We start from the raw sequence: 15308 nt of genomic DNA on the forward strand, positions 1-15308 counted from the left end.
GGGTAGAGAAAAGAAGAAAGATAAATGTGAGTAAAAAAATTAGGAGGAGGAAGAGGTGAGGAAAGGAGCAAGTTGGTAGAAACAGAAAATGAAGAATGATGAGAAAAGAGAACTGTAAAAAAGAAGCACACACACACACACACACACACACACACAAAAAAAAAAGCTGGTGACGGTGGATGTGAAGTAAAATAGAGAGAGAATGAGGAGAGAAGCAGTAAGTTGATAGAGAAAAGAAGGAAAGATGAGAGAAGAGAACTGAAAAAGGGAAGCACACACACACACACACACACACACACAAAAAAAGCTGTACAGAAGGCTGGTGGCGGTGGATGTGAAGTAAAATAGAGAGAGAATGAGGAGAGAAGCAGTAAGTTGATAGAGAAAAAAAGGAAAGATGAGAGAAGAGAACTGAAAAAGGGAAGCACACACACACACACACACACACACACAAAAAAAAAAAAAGCTGTACAGAAGGCTGGTGACGGTGGATGTGAAGTAAAAGAGAGAGAGGATGAGGAGAGAAGCAGTAAGTTGATAGAGAAAAGAAGGAAAGATGAGAGAAGAGAACTGAAAAAGGGAAGCACACACATAAAAAAGAGCTGTACAGAAGGCTGGTGGCGGTGGATGTGAAGTAAAAGAGAGAGAGAATAAGGAGAGAAGCGGTAAAGACGATAGAGAAAAAGAAGAAAAACGAGAGAACAGAACCGAAAAAGGGCAACACACAGACACAACATAAGAGCTGTACAGAAGGCTGGCGGTGGCTGTGAAGAGAGAGAGAGAGAGAGAGAGAGAGAGAGAGAGAGAGAGAGAGAGAGAGAGAGAGAGAGAGAGAAGCAGTAAGTTGATAGAGAAAAGGAAGAAGGTGAGAGAAAACCAAAAAAAGGAACCACACAGGAAAAAAAAAGATATACAGTATGAAGTAAAAGAGAGAGAGAGAGAGAGAATGAGTTTTATTGTGGGAGCTGATGGTTGTGATGGGGTAATAGAGATATGAAAGCCACACTAGTTAACAAAGGAAACCCAGTCAGTACACCAACAACCCAAGTGGTTATTACGAGCGAAGCCTCACCACCACCACCACCACCACCACCACTTCGACCTGCTGACTGATGGAGGTGGAATTGAAGTTGAAGGGAAGAGGAGAAAGGTTACGGAGGAAATGGAGCTAGAATAGAGTATGTACAGGGGGGGAGAGGGGGCGTTATGGGGGGGGGGGGGGGCAGGGACACACATTCACGTTCGGGTTTTATAAATGTGTGTTTGACTTTTCGACGCTCCGCTCAGTTTGTAGTTTGTTTGATGTTTGATGTGTGTGTGTTTTTTTTGTGTACGTAGATAGTGTTTGTATAAGTGTGTGTGTGTTTGCCTGTTCGTTCGTTCGTGTGTTTACTTTTTAGTCCAGCCGTCCGTGCTTGTATGTGTGTGTGTGTGTGTGTGTGTGTGTGTGTGTGTGTGTGTGGACATAGTTTTCACGTATATCAGCAAAACAAACCAAAATCAAAGGTAGTGAATGCGATAAATAATTCTTGCAACTCCTTTTCGTGTCCCGGACTTTTACCAATCTTCCTTTTCTCTCTCTCTCTCCCTCTCCCTCTCTCTCTCTCTCATCCCTCTTTCCCTATTTACCTCTCCCCTCCTCCTCCTCCCCTCCACCCTTTCATCCTCTTCCCTTCTCTCCTCCCCTCCACGCCTACAGGCAATAGATTTTTCCTCCAATTTGTCGATATCCGCCATTAAATGATCACGCGCGTCATTCAGCAGGGCCGTGCAAATTGACGGATAAAAAGTGTATTGGGAGGAAGATGGAGTAGGTGTGCTGGCGTGGAGGTGTGTGCTGGGCCGCGCGTGGGGGGGGGGGGGGGGAGAGGGGGGGAGAGGGAGGGGTGCATGGTCGTGCTGGCCTGGGGGCGGGACGGGGGGTGTGTGGGCGGCGGGTGCAGGACAAAACCCCCGAGGACAAAAGATCTAGACACAATAAAAATATACGAAATTTTTAATCATAATTTTATCATTCTAATGAGGTCACTAGTTTTTCGTCCTCAGAATACACAGAAATTAGGAAACTTCAGTAATAATAAGAACTTTTTTATTGCTAAGCGCAACACAAATACCTTTCGAAAATAATTACATGAAAAATCTAACCAAACTTAACCCCCTTCTAGCGACCCACTCTACCGTAATCTAACCAAACCTGACGTCACCCTTTACTCTCACTATATGATTTGCCCTTCCCAGCAACCCCTGACTCTTGACCTGACTGTCGGACCGTTGTTGGAGAATTACTCAGACAGACGAAATTACGATCAGGTGAACTTAACCAACACAGAGAAAGATTATAGGTCGGTGTTACAAGACGTTTTCGGTTCTCACATCAGTTATTTCTAAAGGTCAAAGAGGGGATCAGTCGGACTCTAATGACTGTTTCTTTAGGTTCAGGGCACAAAAGAAGGGTCAAACTACCACCAGGGCCATGAAACTACCCCTGGAAATGCCCAAAACTCCTACGAAAGCCTTGTCAAATATGTGTACTTGGGCGACAAAAGGTTTAGTAATACGGCCCATAGTGTTTTCATGATTACTTTATCAATTTACATAAAGTATATTTTTTCTTCTAATTGTAATGGCATTGAATGGTATTAAAGTTTGAAAATAAAACAGAAAGTATAACCCAAGGTCGTATTGTCCCATTTTGCACTATAACTGTGAATGTTTGCTCTCGAGGGGCTTGGTCCTGACTCCCTGTGTGTGTTGGGGGGTTGGGGGGGATGACAAGCTCCTGTATGACCGTTAGTCCGGTTATGTTATGGTTTCTCTGTGTCTCCCCCCACCCCATTCCCTCTCTATATCTATCTATCTATCCATCTGTATCTGTCTATCTATCTATATATTTATCTTCCTTTAGTGTAGGACATAAAACCCAAAGAACACAATAAAAATATACGTAATTTTCATCCGTAATTTTGTTATTATATTGAGGTCACTAGTTTTGGCCCTTAAAAATACGCAGAACTAGGAAACTTAAGGAAAAAATAAGAATCTCCCTCCTTGACATTAATCTGAAACACCCTGATGTTGTCGAGTATCGTTCAGCGACAGTTTAGATTTTTTTTTTCGTATTTACTGCCGCCGGTCGTTACGTTTTTTTTTTTTTTTTTTTTTTCTTTTTCATTATTTGACTTATTGCTTCGTCCTGTGCATCCCGTCACAAGAGAGTGCTTCGTATTAACGTCTAGATTCTTATAGCGATGGGGCGTTTTTTTTATATATATACCAACGACTTCGACTTCCATAGATTACGGGAAAAAGGAAAGTTTATTCGGACGGAAGAAGATAAAGTAGAAAAAAAAAGTTTATTCAGACGCAAGATTAGAAAAAAACGCGAGAGAAAAGGAATGTGAGTGAGATTACGACATACAAACAGAACGACGTAGTTAATGTGATCACAGGTTATTTTTTTTTCTTTTTGGCGTTTAAAAGTAGAGTACTGTCGAGCGAGAGGCGAACGTACACATGCACGAGTACACTTCATGGCCACCTAACGTAGTAGTGGCGAGGTGGCGAGAGGAAGGTGACGTGGCTGTGTAAAAGTGAAAGTGTTACCTCGTTAAACTACCTACGTGTCATGAATCAAGGGAAGGGCGACCATGAACGAGCGTATGGTGACTCAAGTTGATGTGTCCCAAAGAGGCGGCGAAGAAGAAGACTCTCCCAGCGTTTTCTGACACGTCTTCACAGTTCGAAACTTTGGCTGGAACCGAAGGAGGGAAAATTTCTTATGAAGTCCCCGGCGCGTGGCATACATTTTGAGACGTCCTTGTGGCGACTAAGAAGCTTGCATAGTTGGTATTCTCACACGCCTCCTCCTCTCACATCACCTATTTCCAAAGGCTAAAAAGACGATTAACCCGGTAGCTGCGGGGATCATGTTTCTTAAAGGCGAGCGAGAAAAATAAGAAAAAATCATCACTCACACTAACCATTCCATAATATATATCAACGCATTTGTGATCAGTTTATGCATCATCTATTTTTTGGGGGGTTTATATCATGGCAAAAATTTGGCCTGTCGCTGGTACACGGTAAAGCCACAAATTTGGCCCGTCGTTTCTACCGGGTTAATCGGGTTCTTATGAGTGTTTCTCCACGTCTATGGTACAGAAGAAGGGTCAAACTACCACCAGGGTCATAAAACTACCTCTGGAAAGGCCCAACACCCCGGGGAAAGCCTTGTTAAATGTATGTGCTTGGGCTCTGAAAGGTTTATGAAGACCCTCTGGATTTTGCGAGCACCCCAGCGGCTGCTACACGTATTCTTGGCAAGGGCTGAAGGGTTTAGATCGCCGCCATCTTGCCAGTATCGTCGTATATCTTTCACTGACTCGCGGGTGAATGAGAGTGCAGCGGCGGGCGGAGGCGAAGGCGGAGGCGAAGACGAAGAGGCAAGTCTGTGAGAGCCGATAGCGTGCGTTTCAGCCTGAGTGAACGCACGGTGGGGTATTGTGTGTGTGTGTGTGTGTGTGTGTGTGTGTGTGCAGGGCGGGGCGTGTGTGTGTGCGTGACGGTGTGGGCGGCGTAAGAATGAGTTAGTTACTGCGTCTCATTACGTGTCCATCAAAATTATTCTTTTTTTCGTGGGACATTTCCTCTCTCGCGGCCACGCCCTCCGCCACCACCTTCACGCCCTTCTGCACACACACACACACACACACACACACACACACACACACACACACACACACACACACACACACATACACGAGTTCCGTTCTGTTTGTATGTCGTAATCTCTTTTTTCTCACTTTTTTTTGTCTAATCTTTCGTCTGAATAAACTTTTTTTTCTACTTTATCTTCTTCCGTCTGAATAAACTTTCCTTTTTTCCGTAATCTGTGGAAGTGGATTTTTTTTGTTTTGTTTTGTTTGTTTGTTTTTTGTTTTTTGTCCGTCGCTTATCAGAGGAATAAGATTAAAGAAGGGTAGAGTTTCAGAGAGAGAGAGAGAGAGAGAGAGAGAGAGAGAGAGAGAGAGAGAGAGAGATACCCCAGACCCAGCCTCAGACCTCACAAGCCACCCCAGCCCAAGTCCCAGTCCTTTTTTTTATGTTATAGCAAAGGAGACAGTTCAAGGGGATAAAAAAAGAAAACTAATGAAAAAAAAGCCCGCTATTCACTGCTCCTTACAAAACACCCCAGACCAAGCCTCAGACCTTACAAGATACCCCAGGGCCTCAGCCTCAGACCTCACAAGACTCACGTTTCCTTGTGTTTACGAAGTACCTCCCTAATGTTTCCCACGGCTGCTGGTTTTTTTCTTTTCTTTTTTTTCCCATGTGTTGCCGGGCCGTAAAGGAGATTAATCGAGTTTTCATGAGTAGGTTTTTAGATTCGCGGTACAAAAGCATGATCAAACTACCGGAAGGGCTATAAAACTACCTCTGCAAATGCCCCAAAACTCCTAAGAAAGCCTTATTATCAAATGTCTGAGCCTGGGCGCCGAAACGTTTAAAAATATCAGCCTGTGTGTGTTGGTGGGCGGGCCGTGTCGTTCTTAAGCCACGTCAACACGGCGCGGCGGTGTTGATGTAGACATTGTAGAGGGAGAGAGGGAGAGGAGGAGACGGGGCGGGGTTATCAGGGGTGAGGATGGGCGGGGTGTCTGAGCCAGCGTTGCCAAATTATCGTATTAACCACATATCGTATCTATCATTTGTATGCCTCAAACTCCCGTACCTACAAAAGTAACGTGAGAAAATCAAAGTTAGTGCTAAAACTGTTGAATATTGATGTTTTTCGTTCTTTGTTGTTATAGTTATCGGTCAGCAACAGCGAAAATGAAATGCGATGAGTACGATACTTTGGCAACGCTGGGTGTCTCTCGTGCCTGTTAAGTGTGGGCGTGGCGGAGGTGGAGGCGGCTAAGGGCGTGGGCGTGTAAGTGCTGAGAAACTTTGGAAATGGGTATTCTTTCTCAGGGTGCATGGAGGTAATGAGAGAGAGAGAGAGAGAGGGAGAGAGAGAGAGAGAGAGAGAGAGAGAGAGAGAGAGAGAGAGAGAGAGAGAGAGAGAGAGAGAGAGAGAGAGAGAGAGAGAGAGACGAACGGATATAAACAGACACAGGCGAAGAAACACAAACACAAGCAGACACGCAAACAGACAGACATATACAGACAGACAAACACAAGCACACAGACAGATAGACAGACAAAACCGAGAAAAAGAAGAAAAAAAAAAGATTGAGGGATACGACAGAAAGAAAAGAGAGAACAAAATATACACACACCAAGCTTAGAGTGAAAAACAAAATCCATTAACGGGAGATTGCGTTGCTTCAAAGGAAAGACTAATATCACTGGCTAATGGAGAATGGATTGCCCTTTCAGACGACCACAAAAAATAGATAAATAAACAGCCATGGATAGTAGGAAGCAAATGAAGACAAGACAGATAGAGAGATAGATAAACAGAGGGAAAGGGAGAATAAAAAGAGAAGATTATTTAACAATTTCACAACTCAACTACGTAAATTAGGCTATCGACACAGCGTTTGAGCCTACACTGACATTTCTATAGTAAGTACGTATCTTTAGGTGTCTTAAGCCCACATTTTCAAACATTTCGAGGCTAACACACGCATAGTTGTTAAGGCTGTCGTAGAGGTTGTTGTGTTAGTGTATCCATGGGTAGTTTTATGAGCCTTATGATAGTTTGACAAGGCTCCTACATACCCACATTACCTGAACCTGAACTCAACGAATCTCCTTTTCTGTCCTTTGGAAATAATTTTTGTAGGAGAGGCGAAAGAGTCCTAACAATACGGGTCTTGGCTGCCTTCTCGTTTACCGCCAAATGCAACACAAAAACCCTAACTGTATTTCTTTTGTCTCGTTCCTGGGAAGTCATTTGGTTAGGGTACAGAGGAAGCTATTGTGTTGCCTCGTGGAAGTGGCCTTATTAGGTATATATATCTTTTTTTTTACAGCAGAGACAGTGCAAGGGCGTAAAAAAAGAAAAGAAAACAATAATGAAAAAAAAAGCCCGTTACTTAATCTGAGGAGGAGGAGGGAGGGTGCGCCAAAGGGGTGTTCTAAGGGATGGCTCATGTAGCATCTCGAGGAATATATGTTTAATTTAATGTCCAGTTGGAGGAGTCTCAAAAATCGTGCGAGCGTGAGGAGTTTGAAAAGTTAGTCGTCATAAGTTTTGAAGAAGTGTTTGTTTGTTTTTAGTTTTTTTTTATTTGTCTGGCTGGCTGGCTGGCTTTCTGTCTGCCTGTCTGTCTGTCTGTCTTGTCTCTCTGTCTGCGTCTCTCTCTCTCTCTCTCTCTCTCACACACACACACACACACACACACACACACACACACACACACACACACACACTCTATCTGTCTTTCACGTGTCTGACTTCAATCCAGGTACAAAAAATATATAAAAAAATAATAAAAAAATGTTGAAATGTCTTAATAAAACGAATGCAACTCAACACCAAGATCCAGTTTTTTATTTTTTTATTTTTTTATATATTTCGTTTGTAAGTCTGTGAAGTGAGGTCAAAGGTCAAGTCGGGGGCATACACTATAGCTACGCGTGGCGGCGGTGCTCAATCTCCGTCACGTCGGCCCTTTATGAAGAAGCAACGTTGGTATCTCTCTTATCTATCTCTTCCCTCGGCTATCTCACCTTTATCTCGCTATTATGATCCCCTTATTGCTTTCTATTATTAGCGTCAATTAGTGGAGTTCCGTTAATATCACATGAACAGTCAAGCCTCATAACTCGCTCGTCTCCTAGGAATAGTCTGACCCACTCGCTTCAAAGTCTAGTTCATTAAATAACAATAGCGACAGATTTTCCCTTGTTCAGCCGCTCCAACAAGCTGCCAATTAAAAGCTAATGACTCTTTCGGCCACTTAATGATCGGGGATTGCGTGGATTTTTTGCTATATCGCTATAAGTGTCTATCTGTATCTACCTATCTATCTAAACAATTAACTAGCTATCCGTTTCTATCTAACACTATTTCTGTATCTCTATCTATCTATCTACCCAACTATTTAACTATTTAACTAACGGTCTCTACATCTCTCCCTCTAACTATCTATCTATCCATCTATATCTATCTGCCTGTATCTATCTACCTCTCTACTCCCACCTTACACCGGACAAAGATGGATAGATAAATAGAGCAGCTTGTAGTGTAGAATTATTATAGTGTGTGTGTGTGTGTGTGTGTGTGTGTGTGTGTGTGTGTGTTCGTGTGTGTTTTTCGCCGCGTCATCTCATTATGGCCAATCAACATAATTATTGCGGCGGGTAATTGCTCTATTGTGACTGGGGACAGCTTGATGTGATTATTCTTCATGTATTTATTAATTATAGCTTCTTTTTTATCATTGTTTATTCGTCGGTTTATTGTTTTGCTGTTGTTGTTCTGGTTTGGCTGTTGTTCGTCTTGTTGTTGGTAGTAGTAGTAGTAGTAGTAGTAGGAGGAGGAGGAGGAGGAGGAGGAGAAAGAGCAATTTTGATGTCATATTTATTGTATATCTTGTCAGGTTAAGAATACTTTGTAGAATTGTTTGCCATAGCCTTTCCTTACGTCGCTTTCTTTACGTAGATAGATATAGATGGATAGATAGATAGTTAGTTAGAGGGAGAGATATAGAGACCGTTAGTTAAAAATAGTTAAATAGCAAGACGAAGAAACATAAGGTGAGGAAAAAAGGGGAATGAAGGTTGCAAAGGCTGTGGTAGTGGTTGTGGTTGGTTCTCTTGGTTGTAGCAGAGTAGTAGAGGCGACAAGATGTAAGTGTGGCGCCCGTTGCATAATGTGTCGGGGGCTCGTCACCTACCATCTCTATAACCTGGTGGGGGAAGGGGTTGGAGGGGTGGCCTGTGGGAATGGTGTCAAGTGTCCTGGCTGTGTGTGGGGAGGGGGGGGGGGGGTTCAGGTGGGTAAGTGTCTAAGTGGCCTCCTTAAAGAGCTTCCGTGTGCTTGTCCGCCGCGGGAAAAGTACAAACGTTGGCTCACATCGCGGCGCTTCATAGATTTCACGGGCGTAATTAATGTTAATGGAAATCAGTTAAGTGTTCATCAATTAGCTGCATGACGGTCCGCGCGCTTGCTCTATTATCGGTGTTTGAACAGACGGAAGGCCGGCACCGGGAGTGACTTGGCGGCGGTGGTACTGGTGGTGGTGGTGATGGTGGTGGTGGTGGTGGTGGTTGGTGATGGTGGTGGTGGTGGTGGTGTTGGTGCCTCGTGGGTGACCGCCGTGACCCATACCGGAAGTCGCACTTAACTTGAACTTGCAATCTAACGCCGCGTGAGTGACTAAGCGTTCATTCGTCAGTGCTGCCATGAACCTTGTATCTTAAAACTTAACCCCATACTCGCAAACATTTCGGGACACACACACCCACATCAGACAAGAGAGGCGTTGTTATCCCCGGCGAGATGGATGGTTGAGAGATAAGTAGATGATTGGGTAAGTGGCGTGTCTTTGCTGCAGTTTATTGTCGGAGTTGAATGACGCTAGTGTTGCTTCGTCCCGCTTGTTTACTTCCTTCCATCTTTGTTTCCCTCCTTCCTTCCTTCCTTCCTTCCTTAGACGTTACTGTGGGTACTGCGATGAAATTATGTATCTTTTTTTTTTTTACAACAAAGGAGACAGCTCAAGGCACAAAAAAAGGAAACAATTATAAAAAAAAGACCGCTACTCGCTGCTCCTTGTAATTTAAAAGCCCATTTTCGCAAACGTTTCAAGGCTTACACACCCACATTTGGCAAGGCTTTCATAGAGGTTGTTTTGAGTATTTCCATGGGTAGTTTTATTAGCCAAGTAACAGTTTAACAAGGCTTCTGCACCATGAATGTGGAAGAAAAAACACTCATAAGAACCCGACTAATCTCCTTTGTGGGCTTTGAAAATATTTGTTAAGAGCCGAAAGCATCTGAGAATATGGTCCTCAAGTTAACTATATTCACGGCAGAAAGTAAATTGCATAAATCATGATATTAAACTTGATTATTCGCCAGTCGGTCCATGAATGTTTAATGTAGCTACTTCGTGACCGTTCATCATTTATTCATTTTACAATCAGCTGAAAGGATGTGACACGTGTATACCCAGACCCAGCGATGGCATACGTAACGCGACGCCCTCTGTTTTTTTCTTTTTTTACAGCAAAGGAGACAGCACAAGGGCACAAAAAAAGGAAACAACAATAAAAAAGCCTGCTACTCGCTGCTCCTCTGGTCATCATAGCGTACCGAGAGCCAACACAGACTTTTTACTCAACTTGACACATTAATAAAGTGGTCTCGTTTTGGTTTCTCTTGTTGGAGCAGCGTCTAGCAATCCTTTCTCTTCCTGCTTTGTTTTGTTTTTGTTTGTTTTTTTGTCTCCTATGTTGTAAAAATAAAAAATAAAGGAATATGAATCACGTCTACTCAGCCTCAGATCATGTGCCTCAGGGTCGATGATGATGGTGATTGTGTTGGTGGTAATGGTTGTGATTGTGATGATGATAACTGAGTCGTTAGTCATGGTGATGGTGGAAATGAGTGGTGGTACTGATGGTGATTGTAGTGGTGAAGGATGATGATGATGGTGGTGGTAGTGGATGGTGATGGTGATGATGACGGTGGTTTTGGTGATGTGGAAGAGGAGGGTTAGTAAAAGTGGAGTTTTTTTATTTATTTTTTTATTTTATTTATTTTTACAGCAAAGGAAACAGCTCAAGGGCCGGAAAAAAAAACATTAATGAAAAAGCCCGCAAATCAAAGAAAGAGATAGGTGGAAGGAGATAGAAGATGTGGTAGTGGTGATGGTGGAGATGTACAAGAGACACTAACCTTGCCACTCCAAATTCCGTCTCATGCAGCAAAAGAAAAAGACGCGACATTTTTAGCTCTCAGAACAAATTAAGTCCGCGCAGAAATACGAAGAGGAATGGCGAGGGGGAACAAAAGACACCGTAACAACAAACAAAACGTCTCGGGAATACTCGTGATGAGGTTCTCCGTTGACTTTGAAGTTAATGACGCAATAATTGAAGTTCCGGCAGTTTTGTGTGAGGGCTCGCGGAGAGGACGAAAAAATAATCACGGGGAAAAGAAAAGGAGGAAGAAAGAAAAGATTGAAAAGAGTAAATACGAGTGCTGTTTAGCCCTTGTATGGTTCAGAGAGAGAGAGAGAGAGAGGTTACACGTGTACTACTTAGCGTTTAGGGGGGAGAGGGGAGGGGGAGGTTTTAAGGGGGGGGGGTGCTGTGGTCTGTTGGTGTTTGTTTGTTTGTTTGTTTATGTGTGACGAAAATGTCAGTGGGAACGGAACTCTGAGAACACACACACACACACACACACACACACACACACACACACACACACACACATCTATAGAAATAATGGAAATAGGGAGGTGGTCTCCAGTCCATTCTCCTCCTCCTGCTTCTCCTCTTCCTCCTCCTCCTCCTCCTCCGTCCCAGGCCACAAAGAATACTACATATTGACAGTTCGGATTGGGAAGATGTGTAGGAGGGTGAAGGAGGAATAAGGTAGGAAAGATGTCGTTGTTGTTGTTGTTGTTGGTGGTGGTGGTGGTGGTGGTGGAGGTGGGAAGATGGGAATAGGTGAATAGGAAGGAAGGGGAGTCGCAAACCTATGGAGAATTTCAATATGTAAAAGGTTATGGAACTGTACGAAGAGCTTTTGAGGTAATGATAATAATAGAAGAGAAGAAGGAGGAGGAGGAAAATGCAAGGGAGAAAGAAAAAAAAGAAGAAGAAAAAAGAAAAAGAAGAAGGAAAATGAAAAAGAGAAAGAGGAAAAAGAAGGGGAAGAAGAAGAAAAAAAAGAAAAAAAAAGGAAAATGAAAAAGAGAAAGAAGAGGAAGAAGAAAGAGAAAAAAACTACCATACGAGCTTTCAAAATAATAACAGTAGCGGAAAAGAAGAACAAGAACGAGAACAAGAAGGAAAAAAAGGAGAAAAACAAAACGAAAAGAGAGAAAGAAAAAGTACACGAAATGAAACGAAAAAGAAAAAAAAGAGGAAAATAAAACCAAAAAATTCAAAACTAAAAAAAACGGAAAAAAAACGAGAGCTCCAGTAATGATGATGAAGGGGAAGGTAGAGAAGAAGAGGAGGTAGGTAGGAAGGTGGAAAGAAACCCCCCCTCCCCCCCTTCCCCCTCCCCCTAGCGCCACCCTGCTATTCTTCACTCGACAACTGTGCCGTGAAGAGCGACTTGGCCAGGATTCAGGAGGAGGAGGAGGAGGAGGAGGAGGAGGAAGAGGAAAAGAGGAAGGAGGTCACACTGGAAGAAGGAGGAGGAGGGAAGGAAGAATGGGAAAAGAGGGGGTGTTTCTGATAGTGGGGGAAGAGGAAGAGGAGGTGGAGGTCACACTGAAAGGAGGAGGAGGAGGGGAGGAAGAAGGGGAAAATAAGAGAGGTGCTTCTGATTGTAAAAATGGAGAAGAGGTGAAAGGAGGTGGAAGGTAGGTGAGTGGAGGTGGAGGAGGAGGAAGAAGAGGGGGAGGTCACGCTGGAAGGAGGAGGAGGGGAGGAAGAAGGGGAAAATAAGGGACGTGCTTCTGATTGTAAAAATGGAGAAGAGGCGAGAGGAGGTGGAGGAGGAGTTAGAAGAGGGGGAGGTCACACTGGAAGGAGGAAGAGGAAGGGAGGAAGACGGGGAAGAGAGGGGAGGTGCTTCTTAGAATGGGGGAGAAGAGGAGGAGGAGGAGGAGGCGGCTGAGGAACTAATTCTTTGGAGGAGGATGAAGGGAAGAAGAAGAAGAAGAAGAAGAAAAAAAAAAGATAGGAGAGGAGAGGTACTTTTGGTCGTGAGGAAGGAGCAGGATCAAGTGTATAAGAAAAAGGAGGAAGAAGAGGAGGAGGAGGAGAAGGAAGAAAAGAAGAAGAAGGAGGAAGAGGAAGAGAAAAAAAGATGTTATTAATAGTGCAGAAAAAAAAAAAAAGAATACGTGTTTTTACGGCTGGATAAAGGAGAGGTAGAGAAGTAGGGAGGAAAGATTAATAAGATGAAGGAGAGAGTAGATAGACTTTTGATAGCCGTGAAGGAGAGGGATAGATGGCGCTGGTGGTGGTAGTGAATAAGGGAGAGTGGCTTTTCGTTAAGAGGGAGAGTGGAAAGGGAGAGAGGGAGAGGGAGAAGGGAAAGTTAGAAGGTAATAAAAAGAGGAAGAGTGGGGAGAGAGAGAGAGAGAGAGAGAGAGATGCACAATCAACAGTTTTCGAAGGAGACATAATAGGCTCGTGTTGTTATTCTCTCTCTCTCTCTCTCTCAGGATAGCGGGTAACGAGATACTAGAGGAAGAAAAAGATAAGGAGGAGGAAAAGGAGGAAGATGATGATGATGATGATGAAGAAAAAGAAAAAGAAAAAGAAGAAAACGAAGAAGAGGAGGAGGAGGAGGAGCAGGAAGAAGATGATGATGGTGAAGAAAAAGAAAAAGAAAAAGAAGAAAATGAAGAAGAGGGGAAGGAGGAGGAGGAACAGGAAAAAGAAGGTGATGATGATGATGAAGAAAAAGGACAAGAAAAAGAAGAAAATGAAGAAGAGGGGAAGGAGGAGGAGGAGGAACAGGAAGAAGAAGATGATGATGATGATGATGAAAAAGGAAAAGAAAAAGAAGAAAACGAAGAAGAGGAGGAGGAGCAGGAAGATGATGATGATGATGATGAAAAAGGAAAATAAAAAGAAGAGGAGGAGGAGGAGGAAGAGGTGTGGCTGAGTCAGATCCTGGAAGCTGTTGGGACTTGGCAGAGAGACTAGTTCGGTGGGCGGCGGTGAAGGCGACGGAGGGAGAAAGAGGAGATTTTTGGCGTCTCTCACCTCCTCCTCCTCCTCCCCCTCCTCCTCTTTCTCCTCCTCCTCCTCATTACCAAACAGACAAATAAGTAAGGAAAGAGTTCGCCGTTGTGGCCATAAAAACGCGGTATGTCTTTAGCGTGAGTATGTTCGGCGCAGTGTGTGTTAGTGTGCGGACTCTTCTCTAGATGGTGTTAGTTGTAGCTAGTTATTTGAGTGTGTTAAGTTAAGCATCCGTCAGTGTGAAGTGTTTGTTAGTGTGCTGAGTCTTCATGAGATGGCGTTAGTTGTAGCTAGTTATTTGAGTGTGTTAAGCATCCGTCAGTGTGAAGTGTATGTTTAGCTATGCGTCTTTTAGAGTGCGCGGAGTCTTCACGAGATGGCGCTGGTTGTCTATTCCTGTCACGCTCGCTTCTGGGAACGCCGCCTCGCACACTGCCACACAACACCAGACTTTCTCGGAACGCTTGTCATCGTGTTGAATGTGATCTTCCTTCCGTTGGCTGATGAGAGGCTGTTGTTATTGCCGCTGTTGTCGTTGGCGGTTGTGGGGTGTTGTTGGTAGTGATTGGGAATGTGGAGGTGGTGATGATGTTGTTGATGGGGTCTTGTTTTTATTGCTGTTCCGGTTTCTGTAGTTAAGACAAGTTACTTATAGGTTTACAAGGAGAGTGAAAAAAATAAGCGAACATACATATCTTTTACGCTTGATTTTTTTTTTCCTTTTAGTTCTTTTTCTTTTACATCTAACACGCTTATTCAGATTTGCACCTTAAAAACGAGTATAGTTATTCTTGTTGTTTCTTATAATATGCACGATTATATTTACGGGTGCGTGAATGTGAATGAGTGAGTATGTTTCTTTTCGGTTACTAATACACTTTTTTTTTTTTGTGTGTGTGTGTGTGTGTTGACATGCTCCCACACACTGATATACTAACTCCGTGCAGTATGTGTAGTGTATGTAGTGTGTAGTGTAGTAAGTGCCTGAGACTTTGTGTGCACTCAGTATGGAGCAGGTAAGCCACTCAGGTGAAAAGTATGAAGTCGATATCGATGTGTGAGGAAATTAATATACAAGGGCAGGATAACTTCGTGTAGTGTGTGTAGTGTAATGGAACCTGAGCCTTTGTGCGCACTCAGTATGGAGCAGGTAAGACACTCAGGTGAAAAGTAAGTACTCGATATCGATGTGTGAGGGAATAAATAGGCAAAGGCAGGATAACTTCGTGTAGTGTGTGTAGTGTAATGGAACCTGAGCCTTTGTGCGCACTCAGTATGGAGCAGGTAAGACACTCAGGTGAAAAGTAAGTACTCGATATCGATGTGTGAGGGAATAAATAGGCAAAGGCAGGAGACGGTGTGGGCGGCTGACAGGTTAATCGTTTGATAGACGGACAGATAGATAGGTGGTGAGGGTTTACTAATGACCTGACACTTCATCCACCTGTGCTGTCTCTCTCTCTCTCTCTCTTTCC

General features: G+C 43.6%; 1 protein-coding gene and 1 long non-coding RNA gene across 3 annotated transcripts in view; both read left to right on the forward strand.

The window, feature by feature from the left end:
* Window positions 1-15308, forward strand: part of LOC127007082 (extracellular serine/threonine protein CG31145-like) — a 294491-nt gene that overhangs the window by 248197 nt on the left and 30986 nt on the right. The gene's annotated exons all lie outside the window — the stretch shown is intronic.
* On the forward strand, window positions 11268-13888 carry LOC127007083 (uncharacterized). The gene is made up of 2 exons (XR_007760064.1): window positions 11268-13528; window positions 13613-13888. It is a non-coding gene; the product is annotated as an uncharacterized LOC127007083 (long non-coding RNA).

The sequence above is a fragment of the Eriocheir sinensis genome, chromosome 34, assembly GCF_024679095.1.
Source record: "Eriocheir sinensis breed Jianghai 21 chromosome 34, ASM2467909v1, whole genome shotgun sequence".
Classification (NCBI taxonomy): Eukaryota; Metazoa; Arthropoda; class Malacostraca; order Decapoda; family Varunidae; genus Eriocheir; species Eriocheir sinensis.